The sequence below is a fragment of the Sinocyclocheilus rhinocerous genome, unplaced genomic scaffold, assembly GCF_001515625.1.
Source record: "Sinocyclocheilus rhinocerous isolate Xijiao unplaced genomic scaffold, SAMN03320098_v1.1 scaffold1180, whole genome shotgun sequence".
Lineage (NCBI taxonomy): Eukaryota > Metazoa > Chordata > Actinopteri > Cypriniformes > Cyprinidae > Sinocyclocheilus > Sinocyclocheilus rhinocerous.
In genome coordinates, this window is record NW_015665886.1 from 271,929 (window position 1) to 294,471 (window position 22,543).

The window sequence follows — 22,543 nt, forward strand, 5'->3', positions numbered from 1 at the left end:
TTTTTTTTTTGATATATGACTTCTGAAAAGGAAGGAAATGTCTTGTTATATTTTATATTACTATGTCCATAGTTATTTCATTAGAGAGCATTATTTCATTAGGGTTTGATAATGATCTGTCAGTGTTGCACAGGAAGTTGATCATTTTCAAAAGGAAGCAAAAACCTTATTGTTAGGGATCCACCATCTGTTGTTCAAAGCCTTCTTTTAACATCCATCTTCTGGGGGCAACACAGTAGTCTCATTGAAGACTGATTGGCAATCAATTATGTATACCTATTGTAAATCATTATATTTTTCTCTATTAATGGGGTGCTTGAATATTACATAACGCATGGATCAAGTTATAATTTGCCAAAAGATGAAATCCCAAAGCTTGGGTTGACATTTGGAGCGGATATTCGGATAAAATTTTTGTCATTGCTCTGGAGTCATGTTGTTGTGAGGTCTGATTTAATTAGACGCCCAGATGCTCTTGCCTCACATATTTGTTGTTCATTCAACGAACAACAAATTCATAGTGTGTCAATGAACGGTTTGGTGTTTTTCTAATTGATATTTTTTGCATGAGTGTTCTCCCTTCAGTCCTGTCACGTCTCCGTCTAAGGGTTCGCACCGAAGCACGGAAAGAGCAGCCTGAGGTGTCACCTCTAATAAAACATTTATATCCACAAGGAAAAGCATGTCCAGTGTCGGCAACCAGAGCAAACTCAGGATTGGCAGAGGGAGGTCCTTTTGAAGTAAGTGTTTTGAAGGCGGGAAGCAATGGTGTTCATTGTCTGGAAGCATCTTCCCCCACCTCCCACTTCTCATCCCACCGCATGGGGGTAAGCGTTAAAGTCTCACAGTAGTAGCAGTAACTTCAAAAGCCATCCCATGAATGGGGCTATGTGACCCCTGCCCACTAACAGCAGCTAAATTGGTAGATAAAGAATCAGGGTAATTTGTATCAACTCAATAAGTTACTATGTGGCCAAACAGGAAGGTCATGACTTCATGCCGCTACCGTGGCCCCATGGCAACCGGACATCAATGTAACATCAGTTCTCAAAACACTCCCGTTTCAGACTCGATACACTGTCAACAAGGAGCGATTGTGCAAATAATATAAGGCCTGGTAGCGGTATAGCAAGAGGGCAACGGGCAAAAGAAGGAAGTGGCGCTATTTTCTGGGCATCTGCATATGTTTGTTTGAGAGAACAGCTTTCAGCATGAGATCATAGCCGGATGGACGGAGAAGGGGTGGGTGGGTGTGGCGGAGACAGATATGACCCTCTTTGCCCCTCATGGGAATGACAGGGAACGGTATTCCCCCTCGGTCCCACTCAGTTTGCTCAGCTCAACCAAAATTCTCTGAGCATTAAAATCAATGTTGCCATTGTTAGGCCAAACAGTGCATTCTGACCATGGCCAATGCAAAGAATTCCCAAGGCCTTGTCCCGATGGTCCACTGGGACTTACAGATTCGATTATGAGAATGGCCAAGGTTGTCTTTCACCCCCTCTGAAGAATGGACTTCCTTGTTCCTGGCTGGGACAATGGCGTTTCTAAGTGCCATGTGAAACTTGCTGAACTATGTGCAATAATTCAAGCCTTTGATTCGACAAATGTTTTTGCGCCATCCTCCACATCTGCAAATACCTCCGCATTTTGTGTCCGCTAAGGCTGAGAATAATGTGACTCTGAGATTTTCTCGCTTGCGTCTCTACTGAAGAGAAAATAAGATTTTGAGAAATGGAAACGAGGGAAGACAAGAAAAGGCGGAGAAGAAAAAGTTAGGCACGTACATAAGTTTTGCTATTTGGCTTTTGTTGTTTGAATTAAAATAAAGGTTTCCTTCTTGGCTGTCACAATCTATTAGAGGCAGCCGAGAGCTGCTATCACTGCGCAGGCTGGCTCGTCCGGAACTGGGAGTGAAGCTGACGGTGTGTGGAAACTAACACGGGCACTGCGCTGTGACCGTGTCACCTGCAATCAACGCCAGCACCCGGCCAGATTAATCATGACAGTAGGCAATATTTCCAACATTATTAGAAGAGAAACCTAATATTTTGGGACATCAGGGATCCGCGTTCTGGTGTCCATCAAAGTGAGAGCCTTCATTTTATGCTCCGTGGATGGGTAACCTCGGCACTTAACCCCTTTTAGATATTCCATCTCTCTCCTCTCGAAAGCCTTTCAAAGTCGAGCTCAGCCCACCTTGGAGAATAAGAGATGTCTAGCTACAGATAAGCATTCAACCAACCCATAGTATCCACACCTATTATTCTACATTTTCCGACAGCAAAATAAGTGATTGTAAAGTGATCTAAAAATAATGTCCTTGCACGCCGAACACCTTTAAGGTGCTGGGCGGCAGACCAAAGGGCTGCAAGAAGTGAAAACAAAAATGGCAGCCGAGAGTATGAATGAAGGAAGCTGTCCATGTACAAATACCTTAAACAGTAAATGACATTCATCTCTGTCTATGCATCTGCAACAATTTACAGTAACATTTCAAGTTGTTAACATTATTTAATGCATTAGGTATAATGAACTAACAACATATACTAAAATAATAATAATAATAATATTGATAAATAAAATTATTGCTAATGTGGTGTTAATGCTAATGTTAATCAATTGAACCTTATTGTGAATTAAAATGACATGCATTTTTATGTTTTTTTTTTAATTAAATTAATTAAATATTTTGTTGAAAAAATGCTAATGTTGAAATGTTGATTTAAAAAGTAATTGAAATTTTTATCTAGCTTGTTCTTGAGATTTGCCATTTATTTAATTGTCACTTTTTTCACTTTGTGTTTAATCTATAAAAGGTAATCTATTCATTGATCGGTCTCTCTCACCACATAGTGCATCTCCGTGGCTGTTTTCTAGCCAGCACATGTTTGATTTGTCTGGCACAGGACGCTTTGTGCACCAACGTGTGACTGTTCATTAAGGAGACTTAGTGTGTGTAATACACCATAGCGTTTCCCCATTTATTTAATTTGTAAGGCTCTGACATCAATTGTTGAGCTTCGTTTGCCCAGTCGTGGCATCAGATGTCAGTGTTAATAAGCTAGTGGAGCTGTGTGTGTGTGTGTGTGTGTGAAGATGCGACCGCATGTGTGCTGGGTTGTGTTGTGGAAGGTAAAGCTGTGAAAATGCTTAATTTCGACTCCGGTGTCTGAAAAGATCAGTCAGATTAAAGAACAGAGAGATAATACATAAAGACATTCATTGCCGGCCGTTTTGCCTTTAGAAAAATGTGTTGAATTGAATACAATCCCCATTTCCTCAGACATTTGAACTGTATCTATATGTCTGGCAGACTTTTGCCTCTTGGGCCATTTCCCACATTCTTGCCTTTGTTTTAGGACAAGACATTTATTGACCAGCCTTTTTGGTCACATATTCTGTCCTTTTAGATTTCTATCGGCCTTTTATGCAGAACGGGCTCGCGTTTTAAAACTAACGCCCATTTGAATAATGGGGGACAAAAGGATGGTCTAAATCAGACAGCAGCCTTCTATGTGCTGGAAAACATGACTTCACGACACATCCTCATCTCAAGCCTGGGCTCTTTTATCATTCACACTGGCTCTAACCATAAGCGCGTCTAGAATTTGATTAAAATGGACAAACACAATGGCCAAAGGTCTGCGGTGCACAGTGCAGACAAAATGGCATGACTCAGATCTCAAACGTACTCTGTCACAATTAAGAAGCTCTTTGTCACGGACACAAAAACACCATGATGGTGTTGTCCTCTATGAGTTCAACCCACCCACTCACAGGTCCAAGCATAATTCATGTGACAAAGATACCCATTATGCTCTTGTTATGGCAACTCGGGAAAGGATGTTCTAACAAATAAGATGGCAAGTTTGTACCTTGAAAAGGAGGGAAAAGCGGGATAATTCTGTCGTTGAGGACTGATATATTTGTACCCACGCACTTTGAGTCACCTCACAAAAGATCCAGTGTTTTCTATTCTCAGCAGCTGGGCTTCATCGGAGAAACTTGGAATGTTTTGTAGGCTACGGAGGAGAATTTATTCTTTGTGGAGTTTCATGAAGTATGTTTTACCATACGCCTTTGCACGGGCTGTCAGACATTTGGAGTTGCAACAGGCTAAAGAAAGTTTGAATAGATTAGCAGAGTTATTGCAAATCTGCAGCCCACTAATGGTTTAATCAGTGGGCTACAAATAGAGACTTTGTTCTGACAGGCCAATAAGGTGAATGCTGGTTTAATGAGAAGCTCTGTATGCACAGTCTTAACCTCTGCAGGGATAATTGATGCACTTTTCTTTTCTTGATTTTATTTTGTTGGAAGCGATATTTTTGTGAGGACACTAATGCAATTGCACATTTAATTTGACCTTAAATGCATTAGTATGTGTGCATCTTAAGCAGACATTATTTTATTTGGTTAACATGATTTTCAATGATTACTACTTTTGGAGCCTATACATTGTTTTCAAGTTTGTTTGTTTGTTTGTTTACAAGTAATTTTTCCCCCCCCCCCCCTTTTCTTCCCATTAAGGTGAAAGTTTTTACTTATTTATTTTTTAGCAAAGCTGAATTTTCATCAGCTATTACTCCAGTCTTCAGTGTCACATGAAATCAACCTGACATGCTGATTTGGTGTTTAAGAAACATTTTTTTTACGTTATTAGCAGTAATGAATCTAAATGAAAAAATAAATAAATAAAAAATGTAAATTTCCTTAACATTTGCTCACCCTCACCCTTGTTTCTTCATCTGAACTGATCTGGAGAAATTTGCTGACCAATTTGCTCACTTGCTCACCAATGGATCATCTGGAGTGAATGGGTGCCGTCAGAATGAGAGCCCAAACAGCTGATAAAAGCATTACAATAATCCACAAGTAACCCACACAGCTCCAGTCCATCAATTATTGTCTTGTGAAATTAATAGATGCATGTTAGTAAGAAACATCATTAAGATGTTTTAATTTTAAACTGTCGTTTCTGGTCAAAATGCAAGTCTAATATCCATGATAATGCTATTATGGATAGAGGACTCATATTTTAGCCAGAAGAAATGGTTAGAAGTTAAAAACATCTTAATGATTAATTTGTTTACTACAAACATGCAGCTTTTCACTTCAAAAGGTGTTAAATGATGGATTTGAGTTGTGTTGATTATTTGTGGCGTATTGTGATGTTTTCTGACTTCTCCAAATCTTTTCTGATGAAGAAATAAACTCATCTAACTCTTGGATAACAGTCCCCTCAATGATAAAAGCTAATTTAAATGGTAATATATTTTTGTTATAATAATTTAAAAATGTTTTCCCTAATGAATAGCTAACACATTGTCTTCCCCTATATACCACCATATAGTTACCTCAGATTTCAGCTGCTTACGTTACTTCTCAGAAACGTCTCAGTAATTTCAGGTTGAACTTCCTACATCTTTATCTCTCTCTCTCTCAGGTCCATAGAGGTTGAGGACTTTATTCAACCACAGAAGAAATGCAGCAGGCTCCTGCTTTCTTGGCAAAAGCAGTTGCCCTCTTTGGCTGGCAGTTTATTAGTTGAAATGCAGTGTAATGAGAGAGAGAGCAAGAGCAAGAGCAACAACCCTCTGATTCAATAAAACAAATACTTGCACACAAAAGTGTGAAGCCTCAATCACTCTGCATCAAGATGTGAAAAATGTTATCACTTAAACTATGTCTGCTGATCACACATGTACACTTGGGTAGATGTGCTGTCTTCATAGAGCCAAAGTTTGTGGTCACATTTTAAATAATTACATTCCAGAGGAAAGAACCTTACAGTGTCACATGCACCATACATCTGTGAATAATATTTCTGCGAAATTAGTATTGAATATTGGTCATATGAGGATTCACATAGATGTTTATTGGGGTTGATTATGAAAACAGGCAAGCAATTTGATTACCTGCTCATATGACTATATATGTGCAGCTGGTCTTTTAGTTCAAAAGTACCACCTTGTGCTATAGAGGAATTTGACTGAAAAAAAAATGTTTTAATCCTTATTAAAGGAAGATTTTCGTCCTTTTGAAGAAAACATGACAAGTGGTATTTTTAATACGAAGCTACAACCTCTTAAAAACTTCTCATCCTTACTGTAGGTAGTAATATTAGAAGTTTAGACTTTATTTCACAGACCAGAACAGTAACAATGTCTGTAATGAAATAAAAATAATAAATAAAAACAACCTCCTACCTTAATTTTATTGTTCTTTTATTGTCTTAAATTCCCTTACTACTACTAATACCACCACCACTACTAATAATAATGATAATAATAATAATAACTGTGTCACAAGTATGAATTCCTGACTCTGGAAATGTAGTATTTTTAGTCAATTTGAACTTTTTTTAGTATGGCATGTTATATAAATTCTCACCATTATCATCATACCATTATCAAATGGCATCCTTGTCTCGACTCTAATTGGCTGTCAGCAGCTGCTTGAAATATGAAACAAAACAAGCCTGTTTTAAAGTTGAGCAGGACTCAGTTCTTCTTCTACAAGTGTGTGAAGTAGGTTTGGTTTAATATGGTCAGAAGAAATATACTAGAGTGTTTCATAATAAAGTTAAATAGACTGAATGATGGTGCAAGCAGCTTTGAGTGACGATTGTGATTTCGAACAATAATATATGTGACCCTGAACCACAAAACCAGTCATAAGTCTCATGGGTATATTTGTAGCAATAGCCAAAAATACATTATATGGGTCAAAATTATAGATTTTTCTTTTATGCCAAAAATCATTAGGATATTAAGTAAAGATCATGTTCCATGAAGATATGTTGTAAATTTCCTACTGTAAATATATCAAAACTTAATTTTTGATTAGTAATATGCATTGCTAAGGACTTCATTTGGACAACTTTAAAGGCGATTTTCTTAATATTTAGATTTTTTTTTTTTTGCACCCTCAGATTCCAGATTTTCAAATAGTTGTGTCTTGGCCAAATATTGTCCTATCCTAACAAACATTTATATTTAGACAAAGTATAAATCGAAATTTCACAAAATTGACCCTTATGACGTTTTGTCATAACGTTTTGTGGTCCAGGGTCACATATGTGTAAGTGCAAGTGACATTAAGCAATACGTATTGAGCAACTTTTCTGCCAAAACTTTGGATTTTAATAGTTTGTATGTATGTATACACATAGATTAAATCTGTGAATAAAGCTGAAAGGCAAAATCTAAAGTATTGTCCATTGCTTTTGTGGCTGGCCACACTAAAAGTGTGATTTCAATTTATAAATGCTCAAATCCAATTATTTCAGTCTGTGCATCAAAAAAGCAATAAGAGAAACAATGTTCTTTTGAAAGAGAGATTAAACAGGTCAGTACATGTGTGTCAGTGATGCAGCTGTGGTGGTACACAGAAGGTTATGCTAATGTGATCACAGAGCACAGAGTTCTAATGTAAAGTGGTTTCAAAACAGGTGGGCATTATACCTAAACTAATTATCATGTTTGGGAAACAAGTCTTGTTGCTGACGTGATGCAACAATCTGTTGTACTGTTAATCAGATTTTTATAGTGTGTTTAATCTGAATAAGAAATAGGTTAAATCTCTATTACAACATATGAAAAGGCCAAAGCTACAATGAAAGACTGGGAAGTGGCTGTCTGGCCTGTGCTGAAAACATTTCCCCTTCATCTCCAACGGGTGATTCATTCTCAATGTAATGATTTTTTATCTCTTTGAGGCATGTGTCTTGTTCAATAGAAGCCAACTGTGCTATAGTCCTCTTTTTCTTCCTCTTTTATCTCTCATCAGGAGTGACATGTGGCCTCTGGACAAACTGCTAATTCACAAAAATTGAATTTTTGGCAGTAGATCTACAGATTTACCTAACATCAGCCAGAGTCTGAATACATTTCTTTTGGACTCAGCCAGAGCCAAACATCTCTTCATTATCGCATTCTTGAAGATTATCTGAAAAGTTCTGGTATTGTGACATGGTTTTATGGAAAATGCCTTACATAGGTGAGAAAAGTCACTTGAAATTGTGCCCTGCACCACAAAAAAACAACATTCAAAGATGACTTGGATGACTTGGAATATGGTGGATGCTTTCCTTTTTGTTTTTTGATATTATTGTAATTTGTACATTTTCTGTCTGTTACTTTTGTTTGTTGTGAAATGTTTTGGGGTAAAATATATTATACATATAGGCCTACACATATGTATACATACATTCATGTATATGTATTTGTGTGTGTGTGTGTGGATTGTTTGTTACATAATTCATTAAGTTTATGGACATTTCCTATTTCCTTTAACCCTAAAACACAAAACAAAGCAAAGCATACTTCAAAATATGGGTAAAACACCTGCAAAAAATCAGTATACAGAAAATTCCTTCATATTAGCAGTACATTGGGCCCTATTTGTATGAACTTTTCTTAGTTTATATACAAAAAAATTAGTAAAACATTACAGTTAAAGCCACTTTAATGTTTTTTTTTTTTTTCATTTTTCCCCATTCAAACAAAAATATACAGTATTTTGCATTTGTAAACGTTGTATGATGGAATCCTCCAAAAGAGTTCAGAATGCTACAAGAGTGACATTTTGGTGATGCAGGAAAAAAGAACCATACAAAATGTATTTCAATACATTTAGTCTCTGCTTGGTCGTCTTGGTTTACCACCGTCTTCTCTAAACCTTAAGGGAGCCCTTAAGGATCTAATTTTCCTAGTTAAAAATTCACCAAACAACGGCAGCTGTGCAGTGTTGATTTACCGTCTGTACCTTCATCCTGTCTCAATCAAAGAGCAGAAAAATAGTGTGAGCTCCCTCTCTCTGCCCCCCTCATCCCACAAACAGTTGATACAACATGATGAGAGATTTTTAAATGCAGCCTTTGTTTGTGTCCTGGTGTGCTTTAGAATCCTTTAATTATGGGAAGTCGTATAGTGCCATCAGAGGATAGCAGCCCTGTAGGCTCATCGTGTATATTTGTTTTCACAGCGCTAGAGAGAAGTGATTGTGTTTTAATGGCCAGGGCCTGTGCTGTGCTTACTAATGCTCTAGTGCAAACTTCATTTTTATTACCTTGCGGAAAATATTTCCTCATTGCTTTCCTGTTTTGCTCTTTCTCAGCTTTGATCTCTGAGAGTAAACCAAAAGCCTGGGAATTCGTAACATTGCTATGATTATAGAATATGTAGAATAGAACTTTGTACTTTGAAACTTTTGAATGTGAAAAATGCAACCACGCACAGTAGTTTAATCATTCCCGAAAGGGTAAAGCTACAGGAAAGGAATGAGCTGACCAGAACAACTACAGTTTAGTCACTGGGATTAATGCTAGACTGACCCCCTTAGATGTAGGGTTAAAGTTGATGCCACCTCAGGGTAAAAAAAGAGAGTTATTGATGCCACTGATGCCCCAGGGTCCAGTCTCCTGGTCCCACACTAGCACACAAAAGCAACTCTGTGCGAAATAGTCTTAGCTACACATCTGGGGGTGAAGGGGCATGTTGGACTCTGTGTTTAATTGCTTTGTGAATCACTTGTCTGGGATGTTCATATACGGTGCATTCCGAACTAGTCAGTTAATTTACACTATGGCTAAAATCAAAACTGAACTTATCGATTTAAATAAGCTGTTAAAAAACTACTTAAATCAGGTCTTAATTTCCAGCAGGCCATTGTGAAGCCAGTGCGGTTTTAATAGCAGCCTCAGCCATCTCACTGCAGCCACTATTTTGGCCACTTCTGCTGTATAAAGTCATCCAGTCTCCAGTCGTTAGAGAAAGCGAAATTACATTACAGCTTTACTAATGTTTAATTACATTAATGTGCAATATCGTCGTTAACGGCCATTAATTATAAATGAAGATGTAATTACGGCCATTAATATTTAATTAAAGAGCAATCAAATGTTATTTGGCAGTGTTACAAAACTAGACACTAATAAAAGAAAGAATGTTCTCAGCCTGACAAGACAATGGCCAGTGTGCCATCATATATTGCAGAAACTGAATGAGAAGGGCATGGATACATTTATTCAACCTTTCAGAGGTGAAGTTACCAGTTGATGAGCTCGGCTAGAGTTTATGCCCAATGTTTGTGATTAAATGCAAAACACTTTATTTATGCTCACCAAAAATGATTTTTTTTGTCATTTACTCACAGTCAGACCTGTATGCATTTCTTTCTTCTGTTGGATACAAAAGAAGATATTATGAAAAAAGTATTTGTGTTTTATGTTTTATATATGTATGCACGCATTCACTACTGTTCAAAACTGTTTTTGAAAAAAAAGTAAAAAACAATAAAATAAAAGGTCCACCAATGCTGCATTTATTTGATCAATAATACAGTAATATTGAGAAATATTAACATTTTAGATAACTCTTTCAATTTTTATGTATTTTCAAATGTCCATTATTTCTGTTGTGTTAAAGCTGAATTTTCAGCAGCAATTATTCTAGTCTTTAGTGTCACATGATCCTTCAGAAAACTTTTCAATATGCTCATTTTTGTGCTCAAGAAACGTTTCAGTGCTGAAGAGTTTTGGTGAAAACAGTGATACATTTTTTTTCAGGATTCTTTGATGAATCAGAAATTTCAAAAGGACAGCATTTAATTGAAATAACACACAAAAAAATTTTTACACACACAAATTAATTTTACACACACTAAAAAAGCTTGACTGACCCCTAACTTTTATTTACTTTTATTAAAAGTAATTATAGTTTGCTATTAAAAAAAAAAAACCTTTATGAAAAGTTTTTGCTTAATGTGTGTCTATATTCTTTACAGTTATGGGCACTTGGTTTGATCATTTTATTTTCCAGTGCAATGACATTTATGCTTTTTTAAGTGTGGTTTAATTGTCCAAATGTGTAGTCACTATACTTCATAATAATTCACATAATAACAAAACAAAGTTCAAAAACCTCAAGCAGCAGCTGTACATGGATTTGAATTCTCCAAGACAATTCCTTTTTATTGCTGTGCGTAAACAAAGAGCAGAAATCAAAATGCAGTGGGCTGTTTTAGAGACACAATTGAAGCCTGTTTGCTGTTGAGTTCAGGCCACGCTATTCTCATAGTTTGCGTTGTGGCCCAGACTGTTGTGCTGAAGAACACCCATGCAGCTCTATTGAGATGGTAAGCACTGCTTGTTTACTCAAGTTTTTCTTTTTTCCACATCCACAGTTACCAGTTAGCAAAACAAAAGGGCCTATGAGGCAGTCATTTGTCGAGTGGGCTCGCAAGCACACTGTTCGAGTGGAGGAGGCCGGTTTGTGGTACGGCACATGTTTGTTAAGGTGGGCGTCACCATTGTTTTAACCCAGGATGCCCTCCCTCTGTTTCTTGTGATGTCTTTGTGTCCGTCCTCATTGCTTCCAGAGTTCCCCTCTCTATGCTGAAGGAAAGTTTGAGAAGAGACATTGAGTAAATGTTTATTGGAGTTTATTGTTGTCATTTGATCCAGGATTGCACAAAACCCACTTTACCATAGAATTATCTGTACATTTGTTTTATTAAGTTGACCTTGTTGCCTTGGTTGCTAACTTGTACTACTAAAATACATTAATCAGTCCAAACCTGACTTTGGCTTAAAACAAAGAAAGTTCTAGGTGTTTATCCATAGTCAAAGTTAGTTGACTTGATGACCATGCAGATGATGCTTAGCAAAACATTAACAGTTCTTTAGCCACCATATTGAATGTGATGTTTTCCTTCATTATTTTTCCTGCAAGTGGCCTGTCACCACCTCCTCATGCGGTGTTTTTTAAGTTCAACAAATCTCCAAAACATCTTGACAAAAAGAGCAAAATGTTAAATATATGCTAAACACTTAGCGGAATAATGGTGACTTGCATGACTCTTCTAAAGACAGCCATCACCTCTTTGTCTTTTGGCTTTGCAGTGATGAAGTCCAAGAGTACTATTCAAAGAACAGTAGTTTTACTTGCGTTTTCACCAGAATTTTAATGAATAGGTTCCAAATGTCTGGTCTTTACGTCTATGAATAGATTGTAGATTAAAACGACTCAACAGAAAGCTAGAATCAGACAATTTTGTCACAGAATATATTAGCATAAGATTATTAATCATCGGCACTGACCCCGAAGGATGAGATTCATTACTAATAGGCTTCTTTAATGCTTATATATATATATATCTCGTATATATCTCCCCTGACAGTAATGACTAAATGTTACTTTTCATCCATGCCATTATTACGATCAGAATTACTTCTTAAGGACTTTTCCTCTTTAAAAATGAATTTCTGTCTGATTTCCTGCAACGAATATTGTGGCTAAAGACAGCTGAAGGTCTGGATGAAAAGAGTGAAAAAAGAAAAACCGTTTCACTGTTCATTTGCAGTTAAACACGCTGAACTTTGTGACAGTTGTTAGAGTAACGTAAAAAGATAAAACTTTCCATTGCTTCATAAATGAAATATGAACACCCCCCCCCCCATCAAACATTCCCGGGGCTGTGAAAGCACATCTTTTTAATTAATCTTATTCACAGCAATGATGTGTGTTGAATGCACTGTAGCAAAATATTAGTGGAGACTAGCGTGTGAAAAACACTCAGGTCCTTCCACAGGTCATCAGTATGCAGAGAACACTGCACTGTAATTAAACACAATCCCCCATGCTATATTCACCCTGCAATATTTCATCCAATTTTGTCCATCTGATGGGTCCACCCCTCATGGAGTAATTTTAAGACAGGCAGTGTTGGTACAGCATATAGGAAGGAGTGCAGTGTAATGCTAATGCTAACAGCTAATCAAAGAGACTTCCTACAGATAAAGATATTCAGATTTTAGGTCAGTTTATTTATTTGTTTTTAAACAGTTGACCATTTTTTGAAATTCCATTTTTTCCCCCATCTATATAGATGCTATTTTTTTGTTTTGAGAAAGATAGTTTGAAAGACAGCACAACTTTTGAAGCTGAAGCTATCCATAGCACTGCCAATGGGTTTGGGACTGTAAAGACAGACACAAGGTGCTGACGCGACAATTTTATAGTGACTGTTAACTGGCAGGCAAGTTCAGCGGCCACCCCATCATTCTTACTCCCAGATGAGTCCTAATAGAGCAGTGGAGACTACAGTCATTAGAGATATATATTTTCAATCCATTTTAATTCCTAGTTCCTAAATCCATTACAGGTGTAGATGTAGCAGTGAGGGGTGTCTTGCCATTATCTTTCTGTATTTGAAGAAAAACCACATTTCACTGGCACAATTAGTCGACATGATGAGTTGTAAATTATGTTAAAGTGCACTCTGTGTTTAAATAACACATTGGATTCCTTGTGTAATGCGTTAATTAATTTAGTTTTGTCTAACGGCTACGTCTAATATATTTGAAGGGCATTTGTGTCTTTTTTGATATTGAAGTACTTTGTTTTTGTAATTCATTCACATTTATTTCCTTGAATAGTATAAACTTGCTTGTTTGAGGGTCCCTACATTGGTATGGGATTAGGGCTAGACTACTGTTTTTCTGATTGGAGGGTTGTTATTGTTGACTAAAATTATTAATGAAAAAGATTTTCAGTTTTAGAAATAAAGCTGAAATAAAATAAAAAAGATGAAGAACTCAAATTAATGAATAATATGAAGCTGAAGTACTAAAATCACTAAAACTAAAACTGAAATAAAAAATGAATTAAAGCTAAATAGAAAAAAAAAAATAACAAAAGCATGAAATTAGTAAAAAAAATAATAAATACTATAATAGTATATAAATAAAACAACACTCTATCTGACCAGTGTGTTTAGAACACCTGTTTGAAAACATTAATTTGTGCAATTCTATTTCGTGCCACTAGGGGTGAAGAAATTACGCCCTTCACCTTTCAAATTGATTGAACCTATGCCAAATGACTGCGTTTAACTATGATCATTATTCACTGCTTTAACTCAATGCATCTGTTTACATGCATTTTTTTTTTTTTTTATATTTCATTTGGACTAAAGCAATAAATCACATTTTTATATTCTTGTCATGTCAGACCAGTTTGGTTTTGTGAGGTAGCAGTATCAGACCTAGTTAATGCGATTGTTGGTCTGTTTCGTCCAACTTGTTAGCATGTTAATCTGACTAAATTTGGCCTTGTCATTGTGCACATGCTCAGAAAGACAGAGGAGGTGTTTGTGTTATGTATTTAATCCTTTCAGATTACACATTGTGTCACATAAACTTGGTCTGATGGGGATGGAGACTGTAGCTTGACTACGCAAAAACCTGCTGCGGCTCGATTATAACTCTGCATGTAAATGTTAGTGATGATAGTCATTCGTCCTCTTGAGGATCTTTGGTGTCTCCAGGCTCACAGATCGAGGAGTCTGCTGTATGCAAGGAGTGTAAATACTTCGGTGACAAATTTCCAAGAGCATGATACAAGCTCCCAGGAAAAACACTCACATACCTTCTCCTTGCATTCTGCAGTGGGACATGTATAGAGACGCAGGATGAGGCATGAGCCCCTCGTCCACTGTGTTTGACGTCTCCTCGGAATGCTAACAGTGTGCAACCTGACTCTGTCTATCCCCCGTTACCCAAACAGCACAGGCGCACCCTATACCTCATCCCATCCAACTCCTCACCCCACCTGAAACCGCATCCATTAGGTGTGAATGTCTTCTCAGTCACATTAAGATATCAATGGTGTTATTGTTAGAAATGCTGCATGTTTTTCTCCTCCTTGTCTTCCTCCAGCTGTGCCAATAACTCAGGCTCCATGTCCAGTTCTGTTTTATTTTAAGGGGCTTTTTAATGTGAGGTGTGATGAGTTGTTGGGTTTGAGAGCTGCGTGTTCTCTGGGCAGAGGTCACCTGACATTCTAAACACTTTGAGATGTGCGGGGCTGGTTTATGACATGGTTAAACCAGGTATTAACAACCACCCAAAACGTCAAACATGTGGTTTGAGCAATAAGATCACAAAATAAGTAGTCTAAGACTGCTTTGCATTTGTAGTGTAATCTCTAATACGACCTAATGGTTTCTTGGGCAGTGAGGACCACATGCTAATCAGCCATTGAACTAAATATAAAAACTTCGCAGAATATCTTCAGGATGTAGTGTGACACAGAGTATTAATACCAGTAATGTGTCTTGGCTGACAACTTGTGATCATCGCTTAAGGTAGATGTTAATACCATGTAAACAAGGTCTACAATAACAACTAGATCCAAAAATTATGTTGAGATCCCTAATGAAGCCACCTTTGGTTCTTAAAGGGGTCATATGATGCGATTTCAATTTTTCCTTTCTCTTTGGAGTGTTACAAGCTCTTGGTGCATAAAGAAGATCTGTAAAGTTGCAAAGACTAAAGTCTCAAATCCAAAGAGATATTCTTTATAAAAGTTAAGAGTCAGCCACACCCTGATCCGTGCTGGTTGCTGAGGAAATACTACAACCTTGCGCTTTGTATCGCCGGATCGGTTTTCACCGTGGACGAAGCGGAGTCCAGCCCGGGGTCGTCACATGTCCTTCGTCGAAGGAGCGTTTTGAAATGGTGCCACCCCAGTGACTGCTTTTATACTTTTTTTTGGTCCTGGGACTGTACACACACTTACTTTAGGCCACATTGTGCCATCATTTACATTTATTAATTTAGCAGATGCTTTTATTAAAAACCATGTGCAATAAGACAACAACAACAATAATAATAAAAAACAAAAATCAATAATTAATACAAAAATAATACAATTTAATAAAATTTAATTTCCAGAACTTTCACATTCATGTCTCCTCAGTGGTAGAACAATACTTTTCCAGTTATTTGCATGATATGGCCAATAACTGATAAATGGCTGATATTATTATATGCTATTTTGTAAACATTGTTTTGCTAAATATTGTAAATTATAACTAAAGGCTAAAAATAAAATAAAATAAAAATGCTATAAGTGAGTTTATATATAGATTGATGCTAAATATTACATTATTAATGAATATTTAGCAAATATCTATATCTTACAATATTAACATTGCATTCACGTAAAGAGAAATCTAAACTGATGTTTTAAATTGAAATCAGATTGAAATACAGTAAATCATATCTACTTACTGTATGTATGTGTATAAAGCACTCTGGATTAAAGCATATACTAAATGAAGAAATGTAAATGTAGATGTGAATGCAACTGTTCTTTAACTACCTAGGAAATGCATCCCACCCTTGCCACCTTCACCAAGACAGATTGTGCACCAGGCCAAGCACTCAGGGAGGAGAACCATAAGACGGGCAGCTCATAGGCATAACAAGAGCAGAGGTGATGCCTCCAAAGGTGAGAACTGGCTGCCTTCTCTAATCCCTGATGTTCTGGGGGCATCCTCACTTTATTAACCTGGTGAGACCTGGAAAAGGGGGCTGGTGCCCCAGATTGAAGAGGATTAGGAGAGCCGGTGAAAATCACAGCTCCATGCGGAGAGACCTTCTCTGAGTAACAGGCGGGGGCAGATGGGAGGTGATCACAGGAAATCACAGGACCCCTGACACTGTTTGTGGTCCTGGAGTGTTAGTTCTCACCCATCATTGCTTTTGGTGCCACGGCCCACACTGGGGGAAGTTGTTTTAGCACATTCATAAAAAGCACCATTTAGCATTGTCACAACAACATTTAAAGCAGTGCTACTGAAAAGGCACACATGCACTTCAAAGCCAGATGAGGGGCTTCGCGCAAGTGTACGTATTACTCTCAGGTAACTGTGAATGATCTCTCTGGGTACAAGTTATGGTGTTGATTACTTACATGACAGGAACAATGATTAAAAGTGGGAGATGATAATGGTGTGGCATTCATGCATTGACAACTTTGACTCTATGTTCCTTTCCAAAGGTTGATGTATGGCATCATTAGGATAACCTCAGGCCCTTAAAGACACTAATCTTCTTCATCTTGTCCTTCACACTTTCTTGTTTTGACATTTAGAAATATGTGTGTGTGCACGGTGCCTGTGGTGTGTGTATTGGTGATAGTGGCACTCAAAGCAGCGTGCAGTGTTTTAGCTGTTTATCCAGTCACATATTATACATGTAAATAAATTACACATTCATATAGATTTTGAAATGTATTTTAATGTAAAATGATCAAAATGAAGATACAATAATATAACCACATTATGGCTTGTGCAAAACTTGCCGCCATGATGCTAGGTTGTTGTAGCTGGTTGCCAGGGTATGCGGTGGTTAAATGTTCAGAATGAATTTATTACATGTGGTTGCTTGTGTGTTCAGGGTGGTTGCTAGGTGGCTGCTAGGAAGTGGTTGCTAGGTGATTGATTTCAGGTCCAGTTTCAGAAGAGATCCTTAATATCCGTTTAAGCTGGTTTGCCCAGGATTAATCTCTGGATTATTATTGTTATGAATATTTTTATTTTTATTTTTTCAATGTCTTTTCAATTTATGCATTGCCATGTATCAAAAACTAAGATTAATATGTTACTTGTGTTATATTTTGTTTGGTTTGGTTTGGTTTTATTGTTTATTTAATTTAATTTAATTTTATATCTTTATTTTGTTTTGTCTTTTCATGTTTTGCCATGTATCAAAAACTAAGATTAATATGTTACTTGTTTTGTGTTATATTTTGTTTGGTTTGGTTTGGTTTTATTGTTTATTTTATTTTATTACTTTATTTTGTTTTGTCTTTTCATGTCTTGCCATGTATCAAAAACTAATATTGTTTGTATTATGTTATATTTTGTTTTGTTTGGTTTTGTTTTTAATGTTTTATCACTTATTTTTTACTTTAGTTTAGGTTTTTGTCATTGAAATGTGTTTTATTTTCACTTTCCCCAGTTATGTTTTTCATTTAGTTTTTGTTTGCTTTCGTTAACAATAAGTTGCTGATCTCCTAGCTCTCATCAGCAGATCTTCCAGCTGAAAAGTTCCCAAAAAAGAAAAGTAATAGCATACCTTTGGATTTCATGTCTATAAGGTTAGAGTTCAAACCACTAATGCTAAGTATATGCAATAGATATTAATGATGCTTACCTTAGCAAAAACCACAAACTACATTCATATGTGTGCACAAACTATATTTGTAAACACAAACATGTAACACAAGCATGTAGCTAATTTCAGTTTCCCTTTTCTGACCCGTCTGTATCCATCGAATAGCTCCCTTGAATGTTAAATTTGGTTTGTCAGGGCATCGGAATGGTGGTGGCTGTAAACACACTGTACTATCATCCGTCCAGTCGGGTTGCACTGGGCAAATGTTTGTCAGATCATCTCTGTAAACACACACACATGACAGGGTCATTCAGAGGGTGTCCAGCACTTAAGCCAGTGCGCTGATACCGCAGTCATGTCAACGGAAGTGTAAGCATATACCCAGTTTTCCTAACAAGTCAAGCTGGCCGTAAAGTCCTCAGGCATCTGCCGACTCCAAACACATGCCCACCCCTCCCACGCCCCGAAATACACACTTTATTTTCAGCATGTGTCGTCTTGATTATTCTAGCCACTGCATTTTAGAAGATTAGATTCCCCTTGCTTAAGTGCAAAGCAACAGCGGAGAAAATGAGTGGCAGCGACGTGAAATGTGAAAGGCTGTAGTTTATGGGTACCAGGCCGACGAGGCAGTAGAAGCCGAGGGCTCTGGTTTCAGAGCCGCTTTGGTTCGAGACAGGAGCTCACGTCTGTTGCCTTCATCTGTCTGTCTGACTGTCAGTCAGTCTGTTTTGCTCCTGTTGAAGTGCAGCTAGTGTAAATGAGAATAACAGACATGGTCTGTAAAGTGTTAAGTCTAGGCTACTTTATGTGGTGAATAACATTTATGTTTCACTTGCCTACTTATGCTTACCAGGATTGCATTTGTCAAAGCCGCAAGTCGATATAATAAGTAAACAGCGCTAAGAAGTGTCTAAACACTTTTAGCCTGTTAGCTAAGTATCCTACAGTTGGTTTTGAAGTACTGTGGCTAAATTTAAAGCTAACCGTTTGTTTATATCCTAAGTTTGTGAAGTTATTTAGAAGGCCATTACGTTGTTTTCGCATTTTTAAATCAATGTAAAAAAGTAAACACAGCTAAGAAGTGTCTAAACACTTTTAGCCTGTTAGCTAAGCATTCTACAGTTGGTTTTGAGGTACTGAGGCTAAATTTAAAGCTTACTGTTCATTTATATCCTAGGTTTGTGAAGTTATTACATTGTTTTCACTTTTTTAAATTGCTGTAAAAATGTAAACACAGCTAAGAAGTGGTTGAACAGTTGTAGCCTGTTAGCTAAGTGCCCTAAAGGTGGTTTTGAGGTACTGACTATTTATTTATACCCTGACTATTCATTTACACCCAAATTTGTGAAGTTAATAAGAATGACATAACATTTTAATGAAACCATTTGTTAATAAAATTATGAAGTCATACCTTTTTTTTTGTCAATTTTGATAATGATATTAAGATTAGTAAAGATTAAGATTATTAGTCAATAATAATTTTTCATTTTTTTCATTTGAGTATATAAAAACTGGAATTCAACAACTTTTAGATATCCATTTTTCATACAGTGTGCGAGAATGTTATTTTTACAAAGCCACAGCTGCATCTACTCTGTGACCACAGGACTTTACAAAATACCCTTACATTAAATAAATAAATAAAATAACAGCAAATTACTCCAAGTTCCGTTGAGTGATAGACGTTTGACATTTTCCCGGCAACTGGTGGGTGTGTTGGCAGTTAAATATAAACAGCACAACAGAGTTTGTGGCATTGATTATTTGAGACAATCTTTGGATAAGAGAAATAAGAGCTCGTCCAAAAGATAAATGATCTCTGTGTTGGTTTCATCTCGACAAAGGCCAAAGCTCCTTTTCTCCCACCATTTGTGCTTCTAGTAGTATTAAAGTTTAAAAGTAAGTTGTACAAATGACCCGCTGGAGTTCCCAAATGGCAATTTCGAAATGAATAACTCCGATACATCACAGCTCGAGTTGCTGTGGCTGTTATGTTAGATTTATTAGTCGCTGTATTTTTCTAGCGTCAACTGAAGTTCTCAGTCTCCAGGGTTTAGAATGACCACGCTAGTGATAGTAGGCTATTCCTGTTAGAGTGTTAAACACAACAGATTAAGACACGTTGCAAAGCTCCCAAGGTAGTATTAGACCACTTATCCTATTAGAACAGCCGCACAGGCTCATCTGACACTCCCCCAAATTCAGCTGCCCTTTAACCCCAGATGCATCAAAGCGCTTGAACATGGGAAATTGCTGTGTCCTGGATTCCTGTACTAAACCTGTTTTTGGCCTACACCTTTAGCCAGGGCAGAAGAGATGTAAATCTACTCAACAGCGACCTGATGCGCACACTAGTTTAGTTTGTGTGTGACAGAGTGACCGATAAAGGGACAATGACATAATTCTGTAAAATCATCAAACATATAACATTACTACCTCTTGCTGTATATTATATTTATATATTGAGCTCAGTCTTGACATGGCATCAATGGGGCCGTACAGAAATGAAACATGACTGGGGTCAGCTTAATGATTGGTTAAGTGTTATGTGAGTACGCTCTGGGACGTTACTAAAGATACCAAAGTATCGATATCCACACATGTTTAGTCAGATATTCCATATCTGCATAGTGCTCATAGCTGCAGTATGACACGGCTCCCCTGAGCTTTGCACACTGGGGCTTACTGCCAAAATATATTGCAATATTGAACATTTATTGATTTTTATGCTCACTTATTGATCTGCAGTATATGTTTTAACGTCATGTTTGGTGTCCCTTTATAGGGTATAAATTAGCTGTTTATGAATCATCCACTACGACTGGAAACAGAAAATATGGTTATTCGTTTGTACTGCATGCTTACAGTTACGTAGGTAGTAATAGTTTTTATTATTTTTTTGATAACACTTCACAATAAGGACAGTGAACAACAATTTTTTTGTTTACAGCATTTACACTACCATTCAAAAATGTGGGGTTGGTAAGATGTTTTTTTTTTAAAGAGTGTCTTATGCTCACCATGCTGCATTTATTTGATCAAAATGCAGTGAAACAGTGATATTGCGAAATATTATTACAAATTACAAATAACTTATCTATTTTAATCTATTTTAAAATGAAATGTATTCCTGTGATCACAATGATGAATTTTCAGCAGCCAATACTCCAGTCTTTATTAGTTTTTATGTCATATGATCCTTCAGAAATAATTCAAATATGCTTATTTGGTGCACAAGGAACATTTCTCATTATTATAACATTGAAAACAGTTGTGCTGCTTAATATTTTGATAGACTATTTAAAATGATATTCTCTTTTCAGAATTCTTTGAATAGAAAGTTCAAAACAAAGTGTTTATTTGGTATAGAAATCCTTTATATCATTATAAATGGCTGTAGTGTCATTTTTAATCAATTCAATGCATCCTTGATGAATAAAAGTATTATTTTTTTTAAATAAAAATAAAAATTGTATTGACCCCAAACTTTTTTTAATTCATGTTTGTTCATAATACATTAATGTTAATTTATACAGCTTAGTAGATGTAGAAATTTATTTTAACCTAGAATAAAAAATGCTGTAGAAGTGTTATTGTTTGTATTGTATTATTGTAATAAAAAGAGCATAACGTTAATAACGCCACGGTCCCAGATTCAGTTTTGAGGTAATGTACAAAGTGTATATTTTTAATACTGTGTGTTTTGGAGAAAAGTATGTACCAAATACATACATGAAAAGTCATCTGTGCATAATGTCACACATTCCTTGCGTGTTTTTGTGTCTATGTGAGTGCATATATAGTTATGTGTATGCAAGGGCAGAACTTGTGTCCGTTTAAGCTTCTCAGTGTGAGCTGTTTGCATAGCGAAGGCTTAAAAGCTAGCGAACATGGCATGCCAGGACTAATGTGTGTTTTTGCAAGCGCTGGTGTAGGATATACCACACCTCACACCTCAGCTCGCCTCCCCCTGACCACAACTAAAGACTCAGGAAAGCAGGTGAGCCAGATTAGAGCCTTTCCTGTTGTGCTGAAACAAGGGTCAGGGTTGCAGAGACCTCTCTTCTCTGGTCCCTCTCAATCTCTCTCTCTCTCATGCCCACACACACACACACACATGCATACAGAAGCACAGCTGAAGATTTGACCTGTCAGCTACTTTCTCCCTTTCTCTAACACACATACTCATACTCGCTGGTGGTCGTAAAAGAGGCCACGCTGGCAGATGCCTGTCTCCCTCGGCCATATATGAGCTGAGAGCAGCTTCCTCAGCTGTTCCCTTCACATCAGCTGTAATTAAACCATCTCTATTCTGCTTCTGCTGCCCTTTCTCTAGCACTGCTGCATGGCAACCTGATCTGTGTGTGGCATCAGTGTGTGTGTGTGTGATGTGCACAATTTCAGCTTATTTGTGCATTACATTAAATCACTAAAACACCTATGCAGTATTTGTTGACAAATGATATTTACGGTTTAAATAGTCACTTTGTAGTTTTGACTTTTTATAACATCATTAAGATTAAGAAGAATGTATAAGTATTATATTTTCTTCCTAATCATAATGATGTG